This window comes from Ascaphus truei, chromosome 4 (genome assembly GCF_040206685.1).
Source record: "Ascaphus truei isolate aAscTru1 chromosome 4, aAscTru1.hap1, whole genome shotgun sequence".
NCBI lineage: Eukaryota > Metazoa > Chordata > Amphibia > Anura > Ascaphidae > Ascaphus > Ascaphus truei.
In genome coordinates, this window is record NC_134486.1 from 102,625,000 (window position 1) to 102,645,522 (window position 20,523).

Below are 20,523 nucleotides of genomic sequence, written 5' to 3' on the forward strand. Positions count from 1 at the left end.
TGCATGAACAAACTGCACACAAAAATTGCATCTTTGGTCACAGTTTGGTTCTAGCTGTGCAAATCTGTGTGATATGTACATTTTGTATGCAAATTAGGACATCTTTTAAAATGAGATATTCACACGCTATTCAAATGCTGCAGAATAGGTGCTGGTCTGGGTGTCTTGTCTCTCCTGGGCAGGTGGGATTGTGGATTGGGGGAAGAGAGAGAAGTGATCATTATAGTAACACTCTCTTTTCTTATATACAGTACTACAAATTGCCTAACCTGTTCAGTTAGACATATCATGCATATTTCTGCATATCTATGCATATATAATCCTTTTTTTTCACCCAGAATTGAATAGGTCAAGTGTATTCATGACCATAATACACATGAAGACAAAGCCTGAGAGATTTAGAGATTTGAAAGCTTGTACACTATTATTTCATCTCTAACATTTTTTATTTGGACCATTAAAGTATTACCTGTGAGAAATCTATTTACACTTCTCCATTACCAATAATGCTACTAGAATGTAAAACTATACATTTACAGTAGGTTTAAAATCTCAAGGGACATCTTACTGTTAAGAACATTGCATTTGAAGTACTGTAGATCAAGCCAGATGTCATCCCAGTTTCAGCTGTCCTTGTGCCCATGAGTACAGTAAGTCATTTTATCTCTCTGTGCCTTAGGCATCGTCTATGCTGCCGAAGACCTCGCAGAGGCGTCCGTGCGCAGCGCGATCACATTGCCTTAAGGCATTGGTCATGCCCATGGACCGTGCGGGCGACAGCAAGAGGGGGCATGCGCTGTGAGAGGAATCAGTTGAAACTGATTTCTCAGTGCGACGGACATCTCACGTGGGTGGTTCGTAAGGTTGCCAGGTGTCCGTTTTTACCTGGAGGTAATACCGGACACCTATGTGTCCAGTATTACCATTGTTGCGGCCGCGGAAGCGCGAGGGCTGGCATGGTCAGTGGCGAGGGCGGCGGCGAGCGCTAGTGCTGAGAGGGCGGGCGGAGGCAGTGAGAGGGAGGGCCGGGACAGTGGCCGGGCAGAGCAAGGAGGACTGGTGTGCTGTCCCTGATTGGAGGAGAGGACAGCCAACCAGAGAACAGCGGGGGCGGAGCCTACACCCCGGAGGGCCAGAGACATGTTCCGGTGCTGTCTGCGTACTGCAGGTCAGGAGATAGGTAAAGTACAATGTGGATGGAGGTATATTTAATATGGATGGTGGGAGTATATTTTATATGTATTGGGGTGGTAGGAGTATATTTTATATATATATATATATATATATATATATGGTGGTGGGGATATATTTTATATGTATATGGATGGTGGGGTATATTTTATATGTATTGGGGAGGTGGGGGATATTTTATATGTATTGGGGTGGTGGGGGTATATTTAATATATATATATATATATGGGACGGTGGAGGTATATTTAATATATATGGAGGTGGTGGAGGTATATTTAATATATATGGAGGTGGTGGGGGTATATTTAATATATATGGGGGTGGTAGGGTTATATTTAATACATATGGGGGTGGTAGGAGTATATTTAATATATGGGGATGGTAAGGGTATATTTTATATGTATAGGGGTGGTGGGGGTATATTTTATATGTATAGGGGTGGTGTGGGTATATTTTATATGTATTTGGGTGATGGGGGTATATTTTATATGTATGGGGGGTGGTGGGTATATTTTATATGTATTGGGTTGTGGGGGTATATTTTATATGAATTGGGGAGGTGGGGGGATATTTTATATGTATTGGGGATGTGGGGGATATTTTATATGTATTGGGGATGTGGGGGATATTTTATATGTATTGGGGTGGTGGTGGGATATTTAATATATATATGGGGCGGTGGGGGTATATTTAATAACGGTTCGCCCAGTGAGGGTGAACCAGCTCTGTGACTTCACAGACACGCCCCTAGAGGGCACTTGCACCATGTCCTGAAAACGCACGCACTTCACGCGGATGATGTTACACACACGCACTCCACTCCGCGGACGAAGGCAGTATGGATGCAGCATTAGGCACCAAAATGAGATTGTAAATTCCACAGGACAGGAACTTACAGTATTGTGTTTCTTAACTTATATGTACAGGTCTGTGTACATTGTGCTCTACAAACAAAATATATTATTAAAAGTTTTTAAAATAGGCCAAAGTTCCAGTAGCTATCCTAGAAAGAAAAGCGTAGACTGTTGCAGAACATTTGAAGAAGCTTGGATCCCTGTGAGATCTGAAAAGCTTTATACATTACCATTTAATGAACATCTCTCATATTGGTCCATTAAAAGATATCACAAGCTGCAATACATCTATATAATTCAGAATATAAAATAAGGGACTTTGCATCATTTTGTACCACCACACTTTTAGAGATGTGCGAAACTGTCTAAAATGCATTCACAACATTTTATGCATTTTTGCATGGTTTTTATTTGTATTTATTTATGAAAAGTTTTACCAGAAAGTTATACATTGAGAGTTGTCTCTTTTTTTCAAGTATGTCCTGGGCACACATACTTTTTTTCAAGTATGTCCTGTACAGAGTTGCAGTATAATAACAATACATGGTCACATTAAATGAACAGAGGTTATAAATTCAATTCACCGACATTTCATGGACCGTTAGAGATACGATTATGGGCATATGTAACATTTACAGCCAATATTACATTTGTTTTAGGAGAGGTACGATAAGCTTGCCACGTGTTAGAAGAGGCCCTGATTAAAGGAGCTTACAATCTATAAGGCAGAGTACATTGGGTTGCGCGCTCATACAAAATCTTCCCATATTTCTAATCACTGATTCAAAAAATACAGGGCATGGTGGGAAGGAAAGGGGTGGTAATTGGGGGGGGGGGGGGGATGATGTTCACATCAACCCCTTATTGCCAGGTGCATTGCAAAGTGTCCCCTTGTTCTTGCAAGGTTTTTATTCCATTCAAGGATTGGAAGTGTGCATTCAAAGTCAGTATTGCATTACATACTGTACTGTATACAGGAACATACATTTCCATGTAATAAAGATAAAAGCTGGTTTAATTACTACTATTTAAAAGCAGTGTGAACGTACTGACAATCTGAGCAGCAGAACAAGTTATCTGGACATAGCCAAGACAGTGTGACATACAGTAGGGATGTCTCAGCATACAGTACATAAGAAATAGGCAGGTACTCCTTGACTCCGTACTGTAGGATATACAATATAAATGAGCTTGATGTCTTCTGGTCTGCTGAATTTATTCGGAGGGCAACACTTGCCTGGGCTAAAGGTGGAACGTGTAGTGACTGAGGAATCTGTCTTAGCCATGGCAGTTTTATCATCAAGAAGCATGGCTGCGAATAGCTCACTCAGATTATACATAATGCAGTGGCATAAAACACCTACTACTATGACAGGTACTACTGTATCCAAGGGTGAAATATCTCCCACATCTCCTTCACCATACCGGAAAGAGAGAGAATGAGAGAAAAAGCAGACAAATTAAATCTGTGTAAGGTATGATGGGCTCCCTTTAGGACCAGGAAGGATCCTCCCTCCGCTCCATCTCTCTACCTCCCTGTGCAGGGCTGTAAATTACTGTCAGGCGAGCAGTGGCTGCCCTTAGCTCCCACCTTCACATCTCACCCAGCCTCTCCCCCTGTCCATCTTTCTCATTACATATTATTCATCTCCTGCTCCCTCCCTCCCTCTCTCCTGTGACGGGGTACTGCTGAGCTACGTGAAGAGCAGCAAATGTACTCGCAGCCCAGCTTTACGCTGCAGAGGAAAAGTTGGCCCATCCTGTCATGCAGGATTTTCTCTCTCCCTCTCTCCTATCCCATCAGATCCATCCTGTCACATTGCAGTTGTGACTGAAGGATCGTTCAAGAATCTGCAAAGCATTTCACTCGGTTGTGGTCCTGTCCCCGTCTCCCCTGATCTGTCCTTGTTGTCTGTGTGCCCCCCTCCCCTCCCCTGATCTGTCCTTCTTGTCTGTGTGCCCCCCTCCCCTCCCCTGATCTGTCCTTCTTGTCTGTGTGCCCCCCTCCCCTCCCTTGATCTGTCCTTGTTGTCTGTGTGCCCCCCATCTCTGATCTGTCCTTCTTGCCTGTGTGCCCCCTTCCCTGATCTGTCCTTCTTGCCTGTGTGCCCCCCTCCCCTTTTCGTTCCTTCTTGTCTGTGTGGCCCCGTCCCCTCCCCTGATCTGTCCTTGTTGCCTGTGTGCCCCTCTCCCCTCCCATCTCTCACTCAGTGGCCGGTCAGGGCTCGAAGGTTCAGCCCCAGCTCTCTTTGCTACTATATACCGGGGTTGAGTTATTTTCACTGCTGTGGGGGCGAAGCTCTAAAATCTGCTGTGCCAAGTGTGTAATAAGACTGACACACAGATACATCGCTTCCATGGGCTGGATGGAGCAGCCATTCTACAATTAGCAGAAAGAGTGCTAAGCCAGCTCTTACTCCCCCACAACTTACTTTTGCCTCTGCTGATTGCTGTTTCACCTTGTCAAGGTAAGGTTTCCTCATTGATAAATCTGATCATCAGTTGCATCCTTTTCAAAGGACATCAGAAAGAATCTGTACAATAACATATGCCCTGAAAGTCTCGAGGCGCATTTAAACTGTTGCTTGTTGCAGTGCAGTTACCATTGGCTCAACATTTCTCTTTACTTTGAGGGCTTCATGTGCCAAGAAAACGGATGCCCGCAGGTCTCTTTGCAGTGAAAGCGGGTGCTGTGATTGTGATGGGGTAGCAATGTAAACCTGGCTACATTGGATGCGCTGTACATTTGGAGTGCAGAGGTAGATATTGTAGACCACTTATCCATATAGTTGACAATCATTGCAGTCCATCGGGTTGTTTTGAAAGCAATGAAGTTGTTATGCATTGAGCATCTGCTGGTAGTCTGTGTAACAGTGCTAGATAGTGCAGGGGAATGCAATGCCGAGATCACACAGCTATCTACAGTGCTGTGCATAACAGGATCGATGTTCTGTGACTGTGCAGGTTTCCCTCTTTGCCTCTGTCTCGGTGTATTGCAGGATATAAACAACATCCCGGTATCAGGGATCTATCTACCAGTTGGATTTGATTTGCATCCGACTAATTGTTATTTTTACAATCATTTTTTTTTAAATTTCATAGGATAATTACAATTAGGGCAATGGAAACTATAATTGCAGAATTCGACTTTTCATTTTGTTTCGAAATTATTATTTTTTTTTTTTTTTGCAAGTTGTAGGATAAGGTTTTTGTTTCGCAACACATTTGTACAGTATATATTAAAAGTTTTCATAGGCAGTAAAAATAAACTTCATAGCTATGTTGTTAGAGGAGCTACAATATACTACATTGCTGCAGTGTGTACCAGCTAATCCATCTAATGCATTTAATCAGCTGATGATAGGTAAACTGTTGATAGAAAACCTGGCCTTCTTTCTTTTTGGCTTTATGTGCACATTTATACCGATTAAATACAGGCTACAATAAAGGTTATAGATTATCTGCTTGGCTGCGCTATGCTGTTTCCTAATTTTGGTGCTTTCCAGGAAAACCCTTTTCCAGCACAGCAGGTATCAAGGATCAGAATTGCTTTGTGATATGCTGGTTAGTGGAGTTATGTGCAAGTGACTGTGCTGGATGCTTTTGTGCAGCAAAACGGTATGATATGGGTGCCAAAAATAGATGTGAAAGTGAAGAGGAACCTCTGGCATCCAGCATTGTTCCTTTCTCCAGGGTGTGAATAAACTTGGCATGCAGAACCAGACAGTGGCCCTGTAGCTCCTAAATGTTTCTACAATAAAGAAGGTACTTTATTTTCATAGCCCTCATATACTGTAAAACCAGTGTGTAAATGAGCAACATATATTTCACAGCCTATCACAATAAAGTCTATGGACAAATCTCACTATCTAAAAATAATTTAAGAATAATGCTTGTTTAAATATCCATCTACTGTATCTATCTACTGTATCTATCCGGTTCATCATCCATATAGAAATATAAAAGGACTTGTATTTTGTAACGTGTAAAAACTTCTCAAAATATTTGCTTTAACCTTCCCACATACATGCAAAATATATACTTTGATTGGTAAGATGATGTTTAAAAAAAAAAACAAGCTTTCAGATTTTAGCATTATGTTTAGAAGAAAAATGTGAAGTTCTCTATAACTTTAGATTGGGTTCTAACAAATGTAGTCAACATAGGTGTAGATATTCAGGTCTGCTGAAAAAGGTAGTTTTCACATCAATAAAAACAGTTATAATGGTTGAGGTTTTAATATTTTCTAGGGGAATATATTGTTAACATTCCTTGGTTTGCGTGAAGAGAAATAAGGTTGAGCAGAAGGTTATGTTTTTTATTTAACGTATATTAGCCAATAAAAGTATACTTGCTTATATTGTTTATTTGACAAGCCATTTTTACCTAGATAACCCAATCACCATTGCAATTAGATGTAGTGTAAATCTTTCTCTTTTGCTGAGGGAAATCATGAGAACATAATTCAGCTCCTCCAACAGAAATCAGAAATCCAAACCTGCCACTAAGGTAGTGGCATGAGAGACAGTATCTCTCACCTCTGGGTCACTTCCTTCTGACCTCATTGCAATGAGAAAGCGGGCTAGCGTATATTTCATTTTACTACTGTGAGATTAGTGGCGTCTTTGTCTCAGTTGAGGTATTGAGAATTGTTTAGGGATCATAAACATGCATCCTATTAAATTAGAGATTACATTAGTCAGATGTTAGGTCTGAATAGATTATCAGGAAGTAAACATTTCAGAACATATTTTCATTGTTTGAATTGAAGGGAACGTTAAAAAAAATGAGCGATCTTCTGAGGATCTACCCCATTCTTTGTTGGTCTCTTATGAAGAGTAAGAACACTGTTCTTATTGTGGAGTTAAACACAGCAAATGTTGCAGGCCCCTTTGATTCTGAAGGGGTTCATGACTGACTTGCATGCTTTAGTTCAGGGGAGAGCAATCTTTTCCCCCGCGCCCCCCTGACGGCTGTCCTCCTCTCTGCGCGCCCTCCTCCCTTCCTTCTCCTTATCTTGGTTCCCGACGTCTGGGCATCATGACGTCATGTTGCCATAAAAGGGAAAAAGCTGCACACCACATGACAATAATTAAAAAAAGATACAACTACCGGTGCTCCTGGTTCAGGATTCTCTGTGATGATCCAGCTTACGATGGAAAGTATAAGAAACAGGGCTCCACGGAATTTTCAAGATAAATTTATTGCCAACAAATTGACTGATGTTTCGGCCACAATTGGCCTGTCTCAAAGCAGAATGGCATATTATTATGCCATGACCATGTCACATGACCCCGCAGCGGCATTTGACGCCATATTGCCATGGCAACATGTCTCCAGATGTCGGCTGAACCACGGTAAGTAAGGTTTACAGGGGCCTTCGCCGCTTCCCCGGCACTTAATTTAAGTGCCTTCGGGAAGAGCGTGGGGCCTCTGTAAACCCCGCGCCCCGCAGTTAATCCAGGGGGGGTGCGCCCCCCAGTTTGCGCACCGCTGCTTTAGTTTACATATTCTTGCCTTCCATCTATCATAGTGGAGATCCTCAGAAGATCGTTAATTTTTTAACGTTACGTTATCTTTATTTAATGTATCAATGTCCATAACGCGTATCCGTAAAGGTGTTTAGCGCAATAATGTTCTGGCATTTTCCTTAAAAATAACGGATCCTTACATTTTAATGGACCTTAGACATACTCCTATGCAAATCATAGCGTAATGAGCAGTTTACCTAACGACGGAGATCCTCAGACCTCTGTTAATGTTACAACATTATAATAAAGCTACGATATTTAGCACCTTCCAAAAGTTGCCGTTACTCACATCCAGACCCTGGTTATCATTGAGTTATTTCTTGGAATAGCCTAATAGCTCTTAACCCTTTCATTGTAAAAAAAGTTACACGTGTCTTACAAAGATATATGTCATGGATCACCTAAATGTCTGAAACACATCATAAACTATATTATGTTTTTAGTGATTAAAGTGATATGTTTGTGTGTACTAATTTGGTATAATGTAATAATGATTGTATAAAGAATCGGTGCACAATAATGTATATCCATACATACCTCAACAATATTAATTAATATTGTATTTAAATTAATGCACAATTAAAATAAATGAAGGATTGACATCCTTCATTTATTTTAATTGCACATTAATATAAATTAAATATTAATTAATATTGAGGTATGGTATGTATGAATATATATATATATATATATATATATATATATATAGATAGAGAGAGAGAGAGAGAGAGAGAGAGAGAGAGAGAGAGAGAGAGAGAGAGAGAGAGAGAGAGAGAGAGAGAGAGAGAGAGAGAGAGAGAGAGAGAGAGAGAGAGAGAGAGAGAGAGAGAGAGAGAGAGAGAGAGAGAGAGAGAGAGAGAGAGAGAGAGAGAGAGAGAGAGAGAGAGAGAGAGAGAGAGAGAGAGAGAGAGAGAGAGAGAGAGAGAGAGAGAGAGAGAGAGAGACAAGTCACCAAAAAAAAATCTACTCGCCACCTAGTACCACACGTGTGCTGCTTGGGCCAATAGGAGCTCGCCACGATGTTAACTCCACTCGCCCGGGGCGTGCAAATGTATAGGTTTGTCGAACACTGTTATATTTATATATATATATATATATATATATATATATATATATATATATATATATATATATATATATATATAAAAGAAAAAGGGCCCGATCTTCGTGTGATAACGTAGATACAATTTAATAAAACATGGACATCACGATTCAAAACTCACAAGATTCCAAATATTAAAAGCAGTGTATGAGTAATACTCATGCTCCGACCCGTCGTGTGTTGCCGCCACGGCGCCTCAGCTCCGCTGGAACAGCTCCGCACTGACATAACGCCTCTCTGGATGGTGTTACTCCTTAGAGGTTTTTTCTGTTAGGTCTGTCAAGGGAGGTTGTTGTGCCCAAGAAGAAGGCTGCCAGTATTTTGACAAATCATTGTCTGACTTTTTCTAGATCACATTATTGGTTTGGTATCTGATTGTTTTACATGGACATACTTTAGTCATTTATATTTTATCATTTATTATGTTTTTATATTGTTTTTCACATTATTCTTATATTTACAATTTTTCATTTTTTGCATTGTAATACTTTATAGTTATTACAATTTAGTGCACTGTGTATTTGTCAGTATTTAACATCATATTGTGGTTATTCTTTAACACATTAGAGGTGTTTATATATAATTAAAATCTAAATTACACACCATACTAGTTATCACATCCAGTTATACCAGGCGCAGTCTTTTCTTACAGACACACAGACACACAGACACACAGACACACAGACACACAGACACACAGACACACAGACACACAGACACACAGACACACAGACACACAGACACACAGACACACAGACACACAGACACACAGACACACAGACACACAGACACACAGACACACAGACACACAGACACACAGACACACAGACACACAGACACACAGACACACAGACACACAGACACACAGACACACAGACACACAGACACACAGACACACAGACACACAGACACACAGACACACAGACACACAGACACACAGACACACAGACACACAGACACACAGACACACAGACACACAGACACACAGACACACAGACACACAGACACACAGACACACAGACACACAGACACACAGACACACAGACACACAGACACACAGACACACAGACACACAGACACACAGACACACAGACACACAGACACGTGTGTGAGTGTGAATGTGAGATATATATATATATATATATATATATGTATATATATATATATATATATATATATATATATAAACATACACACACACATATATATATATATATATATATATATATATATATATATATATATATATATATATATATATATATATATATATATATATATATATATATATATATATATATATATATATATATATATATATACACACACATATACACATATATATACATATATACACACAAGCGCATCAAAAGTAAAAAAAATATTAAAGGAACCACAATATATGCCAAATAAGGTAATGTGGAGTGTGAAGATGGTCAGCGCAAACTCGTGGAACTCAAGATGATGATGGAGAAAAAATAAAATTAAATAAAACACAGTATTAGTGCATACATCAACGTGTGAGGGGGGAAGGGGGGGGGGAGGATGGGAGGGGGGGTATAAGTAAATGCCACTAAATATACAGCAAATGAAACATAAGCAATTAGTTTCAGTGACTCACACGGGCTTGTGTGAGACTTCACCCTCAACGATGGATGAGGTGGGTAAGTACAGACTCCTGAAGCGGAGTGACAATAGACAAAAGACTCACACGGCCTAATGTGAGCCTGTTCCCTCAGTGGGTGATGTCAGCCTGCTCAGGTGATGTGGATACGTCTCGGTATTCTACCCCAGTGGGTGTGGTGTATGAGTGGCTCCTCTCCCAGGCGCACATAGACCAAAGGATGGGCAAAGTCTGAGTTAGTGGCTATAATAGTCTTTATTGATAACAGTTTAAAACATGAAACATGAAAAACAATGAACACACACGAATGGCAACTCTTGCTGCCCAGCACAATATATGTCAAATAAGGTAATGTGGCGGTGATATGGGAAAGATTATATCAAAACACAAAAAAGAAGAAAATCCAAAAACAAGCACTCTAATCAGAAATAGAAAAATACAAAAAAGTGTATTTGTCACGATATGATAGCAAGAAAAGGCACCACTATTATGTGTATAAATGCAAATAAATAACAAGAAAAAAAATGTATCAGTGCAGGAATGACCTATGCAAGGAATGGGAAATCCCTATACCCACAGTAGGATCACAAAGGAGCCCACTGAGAGTAATGATCGGCCGATCAAAAAGCAACTGAAAAGGGTTAAGGTAAAAGTGAATATGCTAAGTAGAATAGGACACAGCTCAACTAAGGTACAGTAAGTAGACATAATAAGCTAATGAACTAAACAGGCATAATCAAAAACCACATAGTAACTAAAACCCTATTGTCACAAAAACAAAAAATATGAGAAGCGTAGCTCTACCTAAAAGCTTCTAACTGCACACACATATCCTGCAAACAATCACTTGCAGAGAACAATATTGCAACCTAATGAGGTGTGCAGGGAGAAACAATGAATGGAAGAGAACCAGATATAATCCCTCATATAATGAAAGTGGTGGTAGAAATGTAGTCCTCCTACATAGTATATAAAGTTAGCCCAAAAGCTCTACCAAGGGGAGCATGTAACACATAGATATAGGGGCAAGAGGCAGATTGAATGCAGGTTAAGTATCGGAATCCACTCCCAGAATATAGCATGAATATGCATGGATAAGAGAAAATGGCAGAGCAAGAAAGTCAATGGGAGCAATAAAAGTCCATATCACCAGTGTGCAATCCGCTCATCCGTTCAGACCACAGGGAATTCCGCAAAAAGTCCGCAAATGTCCAGTGCCAACCGGACAGCCTCTCATGTGAAGGTAGGAGGTTACAGGTCAGCACAAGCTGGATCCCCGCATGAAACACTCCGGTGGCCGTTTGGCCACTATGGGCTTCTTCCATACCTACCTCAACAATATTAATTAATATGGTATTTAAATTAATGCACAATTAAAATAAAGAAGGTAGGGTAGAGATAGAACCCAAATACAGCACTCAGGTTCACACTCTGGGGATGCATGAATGGTTTAAAACATAACTTTATTAACTGCACCAAGTATATAAAATATTGGGTATTAAAAACAACGACCTGAAGGTATTCTGGCCTTCAATACTGGAACCGTATAGGTTCAGGGTCTAGGATAGTGGTGTGTTCTGTGAGATTCAGATAACACACTAAACAATAGTCCTTATAAGGAACTGAGGTAAGAAACACATCTTACAGGGTTGCTCTTGGGTAAGTACTAATAGCTGCAGATCACTAATGGCAAAACTGATTGAACCAAATAGTAAATATATGTATACGTAATGGATCTTTATAATGACTGGTACATTGAGGTTAAAAGAAGCCAGAATAGTTCCAGCGTGCAGTAAGTCTCAGCTAAATCCTTCTGTGGTAAGTATGGTATATATAGTGCTGTGTCAGGTTGACCTGAGGTAACCTAATTCGGTTTGCAGTAATGGGGTGGGTATACCCTCTAATAACCTTTGTAGCAGCAGTTAACGGTTGTTTGCTCAGTTGGCAAATTGACCCGGAATGTAAAACTCTTTCTCACTTATAGCTGAGACTATCTGAACCAAATAGTAAATATACAATATGTGAAGATAGTGGGACTGGTACACAAAGTATATAGGAGCCAATAATGATTGCTGCATACAGTAAGCTCTCAGCTCATTCTTTCTGTGATTGTATAGTATATAGTGTGTTATACTGTGTCAGGTTAACCTGTAGTGACCTCATTTGGTTTGCAGTGACAGAGTGTGTATACTCAGATGTTGAGAACAGTATAAATTGGGTCATAAACTAACACAGAAATGTGATAGTCCTACTCAGGGGAATCCTGACACACGGGTAGGTCACAGACAAGAAGGCTGAGTACAATGGAGTATATGGTAAAGTGAAGTAACCCCTGGACTGCGGTCAGGGAAATCCCTGGGTAACAGCAATATCCAGCGCAACTTCAAAGGTTGCAGTACAGCAGGGGAACCAAACTAAACTAAGTACTACAGCCATATATGGAGCAACAAATGTCTGTATCAGATTTAGTCAGCGAGGCTCAAAATGTCCATCGGGGCACTCTGAGAGCCTGTATGAATCACACAGGCAGGGAACCGCATCAACTCGCAGTGTGAGACTGTGAATGCGGTAGTGATCAGACCCCTGCGCGTGCACGTATGGAGACAGAGCCGCCGACGCGCGCGTTTCACGAGAGGCTTTCTCAAGGCGAAATTGTAAGTAATCGTAAGGGTACCCTGCAGGTGAGTAGGTATATATAGGTCCTCCAAGTTGATGACGTCACAAATAACCCCTGATGTGCTGGGGCATGCGGGAAGCTGTGCTAATGCGCACAATAAGTATATCCTGTTGTATGACTGCATGGCTAGCACAATAAAGGTAGTACTGTCTTACTCACTGAGGTAGTGTGTATGAATGTATTGATCCATCAGACTAAACACAGAGAGAGATATACATTATACTCTCTATGCGCCTCAAGGGCAGGATAAATGACAAGGTACAGTATAAATCAATGTTAATTGGATAAGGGTCCAGAGATACCCTATGAAGAAGATGATGATTACCACTGAGTAGTGGTTTTAGTCAGTTTGGGCCGACTTCCAGATAATCTTACAGTTCATGAAAGAAAAGCACTAAAGGAACTGACTATGAACGATGACATAGTCATTAGACCATCGGACAAAGGGGGAAATTTGGTGATCCAACGCAGTAGTGATTATAAGACAGAAAATCTGAGACTCCTAGCAGACCCAAAATGCTATGAAATATTAGAGGGAGACCCTACCACGACCTACAATAAAGAACTAAGCATCATCCTTCAGAAAGGCCTTGAAGACAAAGTCATTAATAAAAACGAACATGACTACATTTGGGTTAAATTCCCTAAGATTGCTACATTCTATAGCTTGCCTAAACTGCACAAAAACAAGACTCCCCCACCGGGTAGACCAATTGTGTCAGGGATAGGCAATTTTACCGAACGGGCCAGTTCCTATGTTGATAGAGTACTAAGACCTTTTGTGATGACCTTACCGTCCTATCTTAAGGACACCAAAGATGTCCTTAAAAGATTGGATGACGTATGTATCAGTAATGACACCATACTTGTGAGCTTTGACGTAGAGGGACTATACACAAGCATAGACCACGAGAATGGCCTCAGAGCAGTCTCTCACTTCCTAAACACAAGAGGTGGCTGGCATACAAAACACAACTCATTTACTTTGGAGATTCTCAAATTTGTATTAACCAGGAACTATTTCCTCTTTGATAAAAAACTGTATCATCAGCTGAGGGGCACAGCAATGGGAACCAAGTGTGCCCCAACATACGCTAACCTCTACCTGGGATGGTGGGAATCCCAGGTAGTATTCAAAGAGGAAATGGAGGTACATACTGAGCACATTGACCTCTGGGTCCGCTACATCGACGATGTGCTTGTCCTGTGGCGAGGCTCAGAGGTAGCTCTTAAAGAGTTTATCAAAGTACTAAACACTAATTTGTACAACCTTCACCTAACCTTGGAATACAACAGAGACACTGTGCTTCCTAGATCTACAGATATCGAGAGGTACCGACGGTATCCTTAACACTACCATCTTTAGGAAAGCAACAGCCACAAATAACATTCTGGAGGCAAGTATCCACCACCCAAAAGCCCAAGTCAATGGTATACCTACTGGTCAATTCCTAAGGCTTAGACGTAATTGCAGTACGGATCAGGAGTTTGTGGCAGAATCCCTAAATATGAGCCAACGATTTGAGAACAGGGGCTACAGCAAAAGAAGCATCAAAAAGGCATATGAACGAGCAAAACATACTACTCAGAGATCACTCATCATGGATAAACCATTGAATCCACAAGAGAAAGTGATACGATTCATAAGCACTTTTAATAGGGAATGGCCTCAAGCTCGTAACATCCTTCAGAAACACTGGCACATCTTAAGGGCTGATGAGTTACTCACAGGGGTCATCAAGGACTACCCATCCATGACCAGTAGACGAGCGAGGAATCTGCGAGATCTACTGGTCCAGAGTCATTTCAAGGAGGAGACACCAAGGACCTGGCTTCCACCAAAACCCACAGGATCGTACACCTGTCAAAGATGCAAGGCATGTCAATACATGAAAATCACTAAACAATTCAACAATTGGAATAACACTAAGACATACCAAATACGTGGTTTTATTAACTGTCTAAGCACAGGTGTAATATACCAAGGCATCTGTAAATGTGGGAAGGTTTATGTAGGGAAAACCAAACGGTGTCTCAAACAGAGAGTACTGGAGCACATCGGTACCATTAGAAACAACGCTGATAAACCTCTGTTTAGACACGTCAACCTGTGTCATGACGGAGATCTTAAGGCTGTAGTATTCTGTGGTATTGACCACCTGATCCGAGGACAGAGAAAGGGGGACTGGGATAGAATCCTCCTCCAAAGAGAGTCCAAATGGATATACACGCTTGGCACATTATCACCCAAAGGCCTCATTGAGGGTTATCTGTTTACCCCTTTCCTGTAACAGTTCAGAGACAGTCCTTATCCATCACAAAGGGGCAGCATTGGAGTTTACCCTCTATGTGCACTTCCCTATCGATCGTCATCATATGTCACCAGTGCCATGTTTACATCAGGTAGCTACCATATCCTGACTAAAACCACTACTCAGTGGTACTCATCATCTTCTTCATAGGGTATCTCTGGACCCTTATCCAATTAACATTGATTTATACGGTACCTTGTCATTTATCCTGCCCTTGAGGCGCATAGAGAGTATAATGTATATCTCTCTCTGTGTTTAGTCTGAAGGATCAATACATTCATACACACTACCTCAGTGAGTCAGACAGTACTACCTTTATTGTGCTAGCCATGCAGTCATACAACAGGATATACTTATTGTGCGCATTAGCACAGCTTCCCGCATGCCCCAGCAAATCAGGGGTTATTTGTGACGTCATCAACTTGGAGGACCTATATATACACCTGCTCACCTGCAGGGTACCCTTACGATTACTTACAATTTCGCCTTGAGAAAGCCTCTCGCGAAATGCGCGCGTCGGCGTCTCTCTCTCCATACGTGCACGCGCAGGGGTCTGATCACTACCGCATTCACAGTCTCACACCGCGAGTTGATGCGGTTCCCTGCCCATGTGATTCATACAGGCTCTCAGAGTGCCCCGATGGACATTTTGAGCCTCGCTGACTAAATCTTATAGAGGCATTTGTTGCTCCATATATGGCTATAGTACTTATTTTAGTTTGGTTCCCCTGCTGTACTGCAACCTTTGAAGTTGTGCTGGATATTGCTGTTACCCAGGGATATCCCTGACCGCAGTCCAGGGGTTACTTCTCTTTACCATATACTCCATTGTACTCAGCCTTCTTGTCTGTGACCTACCCGTGTGTCAGGATTCCCCTGAGTAGGACTATCACATTTCTGTGTTAGTTTATGACCCAATTTATACTGTTCTCAACATCTGAGTATACTCACTCTGTCACTGCAAACCAAATGAGGTCACTACAGGTTAACCTGACACAGTATAACACACTATATACTATACAATCACAGAAAGAATGAGCTGAGAGCTTACTGTATGCAGCAATCATTATTGGCTCCTATATACTTTGTGTACCAGTCCCACTATCTTCACATATGTATATTTACTATTTGGTTCAGATAGTCTCAGCTATAAGTGAGAAAGAGTTTTACATTCCGGGTCAGTTTGCCAACTGAGCAAACAACCTTTAACTGCTGCTACAAAGGTTATTAGAGGGTATACCCACCCCATTACTGCAAACCGAATTAGGTTACCTCAGGTCAACCTGACACAGCACTATATATACCATACTTACCACAGAAGGATTTAGCTGAGACTTACTGCACGCTGGAACTATTCTGGCTTCTTTTAACCTCAATGTACCAGTCATTATAAAGATCCATTACGTATATATATATTTACTATTTGGTTCAATCAGTTTTGCATTAGTGATCTGCAGCTATTAGTACTTACCCAAGAGCAACCCTGTAAGATGTGTTTCTTACCTCAGTTCCTTATAAGGACTATTGTTTAGTGTGTTTATCTGAATCTCACAGAACACACCACTATCCTAGACCCTGAACCTATACGGTTCCAGTATTGAAGGTCAGAATACCTTCAGGTCGTTGTTTTTAATACCCAATATTTTATATACTTGGTGCAGTTAATAAAGTTATGTTTTAAAACATTCATGCATCCCCAGAGTGTGAACCTGAGTGCTGTATTTGGGTTCTATCTCTACCCTACCTTCTTCTGTGCATATACCCAAAGCACCGTTCACTAGTCACTTGTCAGTGGCAGTAGCAGGGGCTCCCCTATTGCTTTACAATTAAAATAAATGAAGGATTGACATCCTTCATTTATTTTAATTGCACATTAATATAAATTAAATATTAATTAATTTGAGGTATGGTATGTATGAATATATATATATATATATGTATATATATACATATTTATTTATATAGTGCCATAAATGTGCATAGCGCTTCACAGTCGTAATCATAAATAATGATATAAATAACACAGAGGGTAGAAGTGCTTCAGACATAAAAATAATATTTAGGAAGAGGAGTCCCTGCTCCAAAGAGCTTACAATCTAATTTTGTTGGTAGGAAGAACCTACAGAGACAGTAGGAGGGCATTTTGGTAGTGCGCCGCAAGGAGCAAAGGTTGATGTATGATGTGTTATTTATCAGCCATGGAGCTACTCATATGCTTCTTTACTCAGGTGTGTTTTAAGGTGTGTCTTAAAGGTGGATAGAGTGTGCTAGTCGGATATTGTATTGTATTGTATTGTATGTCTTTATTTATATAGCGCCATTAATGTACATAGCGCTTCACAGTAGTAATACATGGGGTAATCAAATAAATAACAGATAATATAAATAACAGATCATGGGAATAAGTGCTTTAGACATAAAAGTAACATTTCGGAAGAGGAGTCCCTGCCCCGAGGAGCTTACAGTCTAATTGGTAGGTAGAACGTACAGAGACAGTAGGAGGGAGTTCTGGTAAGTGCGTCTGCAGGGGGCCAAGCTTTATGTATATTGAGGGGAAGGGCATTCCAGAGGTGTGGGGCTGTCAGAGAGAAGGATTTAAGGCGGGAGAGGGCTTTAGATACAGAAGGGGCAAGAGCCAGGATGGTGCATAGCAAGAATATACAGCTGAAATGTAAGGAGGAGCAGAAGAGTGTAAAGCTATAAAAGTGAGGAGGAGAATTGAGTGTGCGACACGGGATATATATGATTGTACACCCATACTTTATACAATCCTTATTACATTATATACAGTATCATATAATTAAGTGAAAAAGTGAATGTGAAAAAATGATAAATTTCAAATATTATACAAGAGTTGCATTAGCTTTTTGGTAACACACATAATAATAATAATAATAACAGCATGTTTTTGTATAGCGTTGCTAGTTATACGTAGTGCTTTACAGAGACATTTTGCAGGCACAGGTCCCTGCCCCGTGGAGCTTACAATCTATGTTTTTGGTGCCTGAGGCACAGGGAGATAAAGTGACTTGCCCAAGGTCACAAGGAGCTGACACCGGGAATTGAACCAGGCTCCCCTGCTTCAAACTCTTAGTGCCAGTCAGTGTCTTTTACTCACTGAACCACTCCCTCTCCATGAAAATGTCTCTTAATAACACTACCTGAATAACACGCCTTAAAGTTTCACCAGGCTCCCCTGCTTCAAACTCTTAGTGCCAGTCAGTGTCTTTTACTCACTGAACCACTCCCTCTCCATGAAAATGTCTCTTAATAACACTACCTGAATAACACGCCTTAAAGTTTCACCAATGCACACTTGCAGTGTATTAGAAAATGCATGTAACGTAACAAAGGTGGTTTTGCTAACGGCCTTTATTTATGTATATGATTTGCTTTGAGGATCCCCATTAAATGAAGTAAAAATAACGTCTGTTACCTAATTAGGTATCATAACATTAGTTGCCCGCATTTTGCGCACTTCTGAGGATCTTCCCCACGGATCCAGAACTGTAGGGAAGTATTGTTCTGTGGTGCAATTTAAACAGGTCGAACCTCTTCTGTGTCAAAAGATCACTGCAGGTTTTTCTGCCATTCAAATTGATTGTGAAGGCAGCATTTAGATACATGTACTGCAACTTGGTACATATATTCACTGTAGCATTACAGTGTGTCAAATACTGTATTTTATGTCACTTGATTTTTACTGACATTTCAATACTTGAATATTGATTACATGATTTTTAGCTTTGCCTTGTAATTGCAAACGTAAGAAGAAGAATAGCTTATTCCACTCATTTTAATTTGCCCAGAGCATATGTTACACCTGGGACTTCATAGCTTTCTTCTCTGTGGTGTGCACGATCTGTTAGTTAGTGCAGCATTTATTATGTACAAAATGTCACCATATGAGAAGCATTTTTTAGGGTTGGCTGTTCAAAGTGTTGTTCCATTTTTTCCTATGAGGCACAAGACGTGAAGATTATTAATGCAGTTGACCTAATTCCAAATCGCCTCATTTTAATTTTGTGTCTCAAGATCTTTGCTCAGAGTTTTGCGCCATTTTTGTCAGCTTGCGATTTGGGAAGGGTAAATAGAAGAAGTTACATGACGCACAAATTAAAAAGAGATATATAAAATTCTGCATTTTTGTCAACTTTTTACTGTATAGTGTATTTGGGTTCAAAGCTATTCACCATGTCTCATGTGGCGTGAACTTTTTCTGGCTAACAATTGGCGTCACATGTAGTAAACTCTCTGACACAAATGTGAGGAAATAGAGTAAAGCATTAAAATAAACTTTTCCTTACACTTTCTTTACATTGATACAACACCCCCTTTGTCTGTTGCTCCCATAGTACAAGGAAGTTGGAAACATCTAAAGTAACTTGCTTTAAAATAGTGAAGGCAGTATGGAGAGAGATCATGAGCAGTGATGGTCAGTGGCGGATTTCCAATTAGGCCCAATAGGTCTAGCGTGGCAACATTTTGGAATGGCAAATTTCCCTTCTCCCCCCCCCCCCCTATATACAGAGGCCCCGTTCTCTTCTCCACTTATTGCCAGAGGAGAGTGTGGGGCCTCTAAAGTTCTTACCTCCTCCGTGCCGCCCACCTCCTTCCTGCTTGCCATGGCAACATGTGACATTGCAGCTTTATTTGACGCCACGACGCTGAAGAAGGGTGGCGCTGCAGGAGGAGGCAGCCCCAAAGTCAGTGCCTATAGGTGGTGTTGCTACTGTGCTTGGAGACTTTCAGTACAACATACAGGACACCTACAAGCTCATATTAGGACTTTCAGTACCCCAACTTTGTAACTTGTACGTTTACAGTCACTTCCCCCTTGCTTTATTCCAGGTTTATTCTCCCTTTGAATCAGGCACGGTACTTTTTATTAGAGATTGGTCAGTTATGTGAAATCAGAACCTTACATCATAGAACTAAATAAAAAAACAAAACCGCTAAGAGTTTTTGAATCAAAAACAAATAGTTATTTCAAACCACAACCAGAACTCCAGGCCAAATGCCCATCTCTGGAGTTGAAAACTTTGGGTGTTTCCCACCATATATTTTTTAATCTTTGTACATTTTTCAGTTATATTATTTTAGTTTCCTAGTTCTTTTTATTATTTTACACTTATATGAAGCGTTTTCTTTTTCATTTTTTATTATGCTATTTTAGCATTCTCCTTCTCATTTTGAGTGTTTTCCATAATTTGGTAAACATCCAAAAACAAA

General features: G+C 40.6%; 1 protein-coding gene across 4 annotated transcripts in view; it reads left to right on the forward strand.

Moving 5' to 3' along the window:
• The first annotated feature begins 884 nt into the window (after nucleotides 1-884).
• The window catches only part of SYNDIG1 (synapse differentiation inducing 1), a 339,652-nt gene continuing 320,013 nt past the window's right edge, over nucleotides 885-20,523 (forward strand). For 2 of the 4 annotated variants that reach the window (XM_075596294.1, XM_075596296.1), the window contains exon 1: nucleotides 3,602-4,513. The gene's annotated coding sequence lies outside the window, so the exon portion shown is untranslated. Of the gene's footprint in view, nucleotides 1,181-3,599; nucleotides 4,514-20,523 lie in introns of those variants that run through there. The other 2 variants (XM_075596293.1, XM_075596292.1) reach the window with 2 other exon arrangements.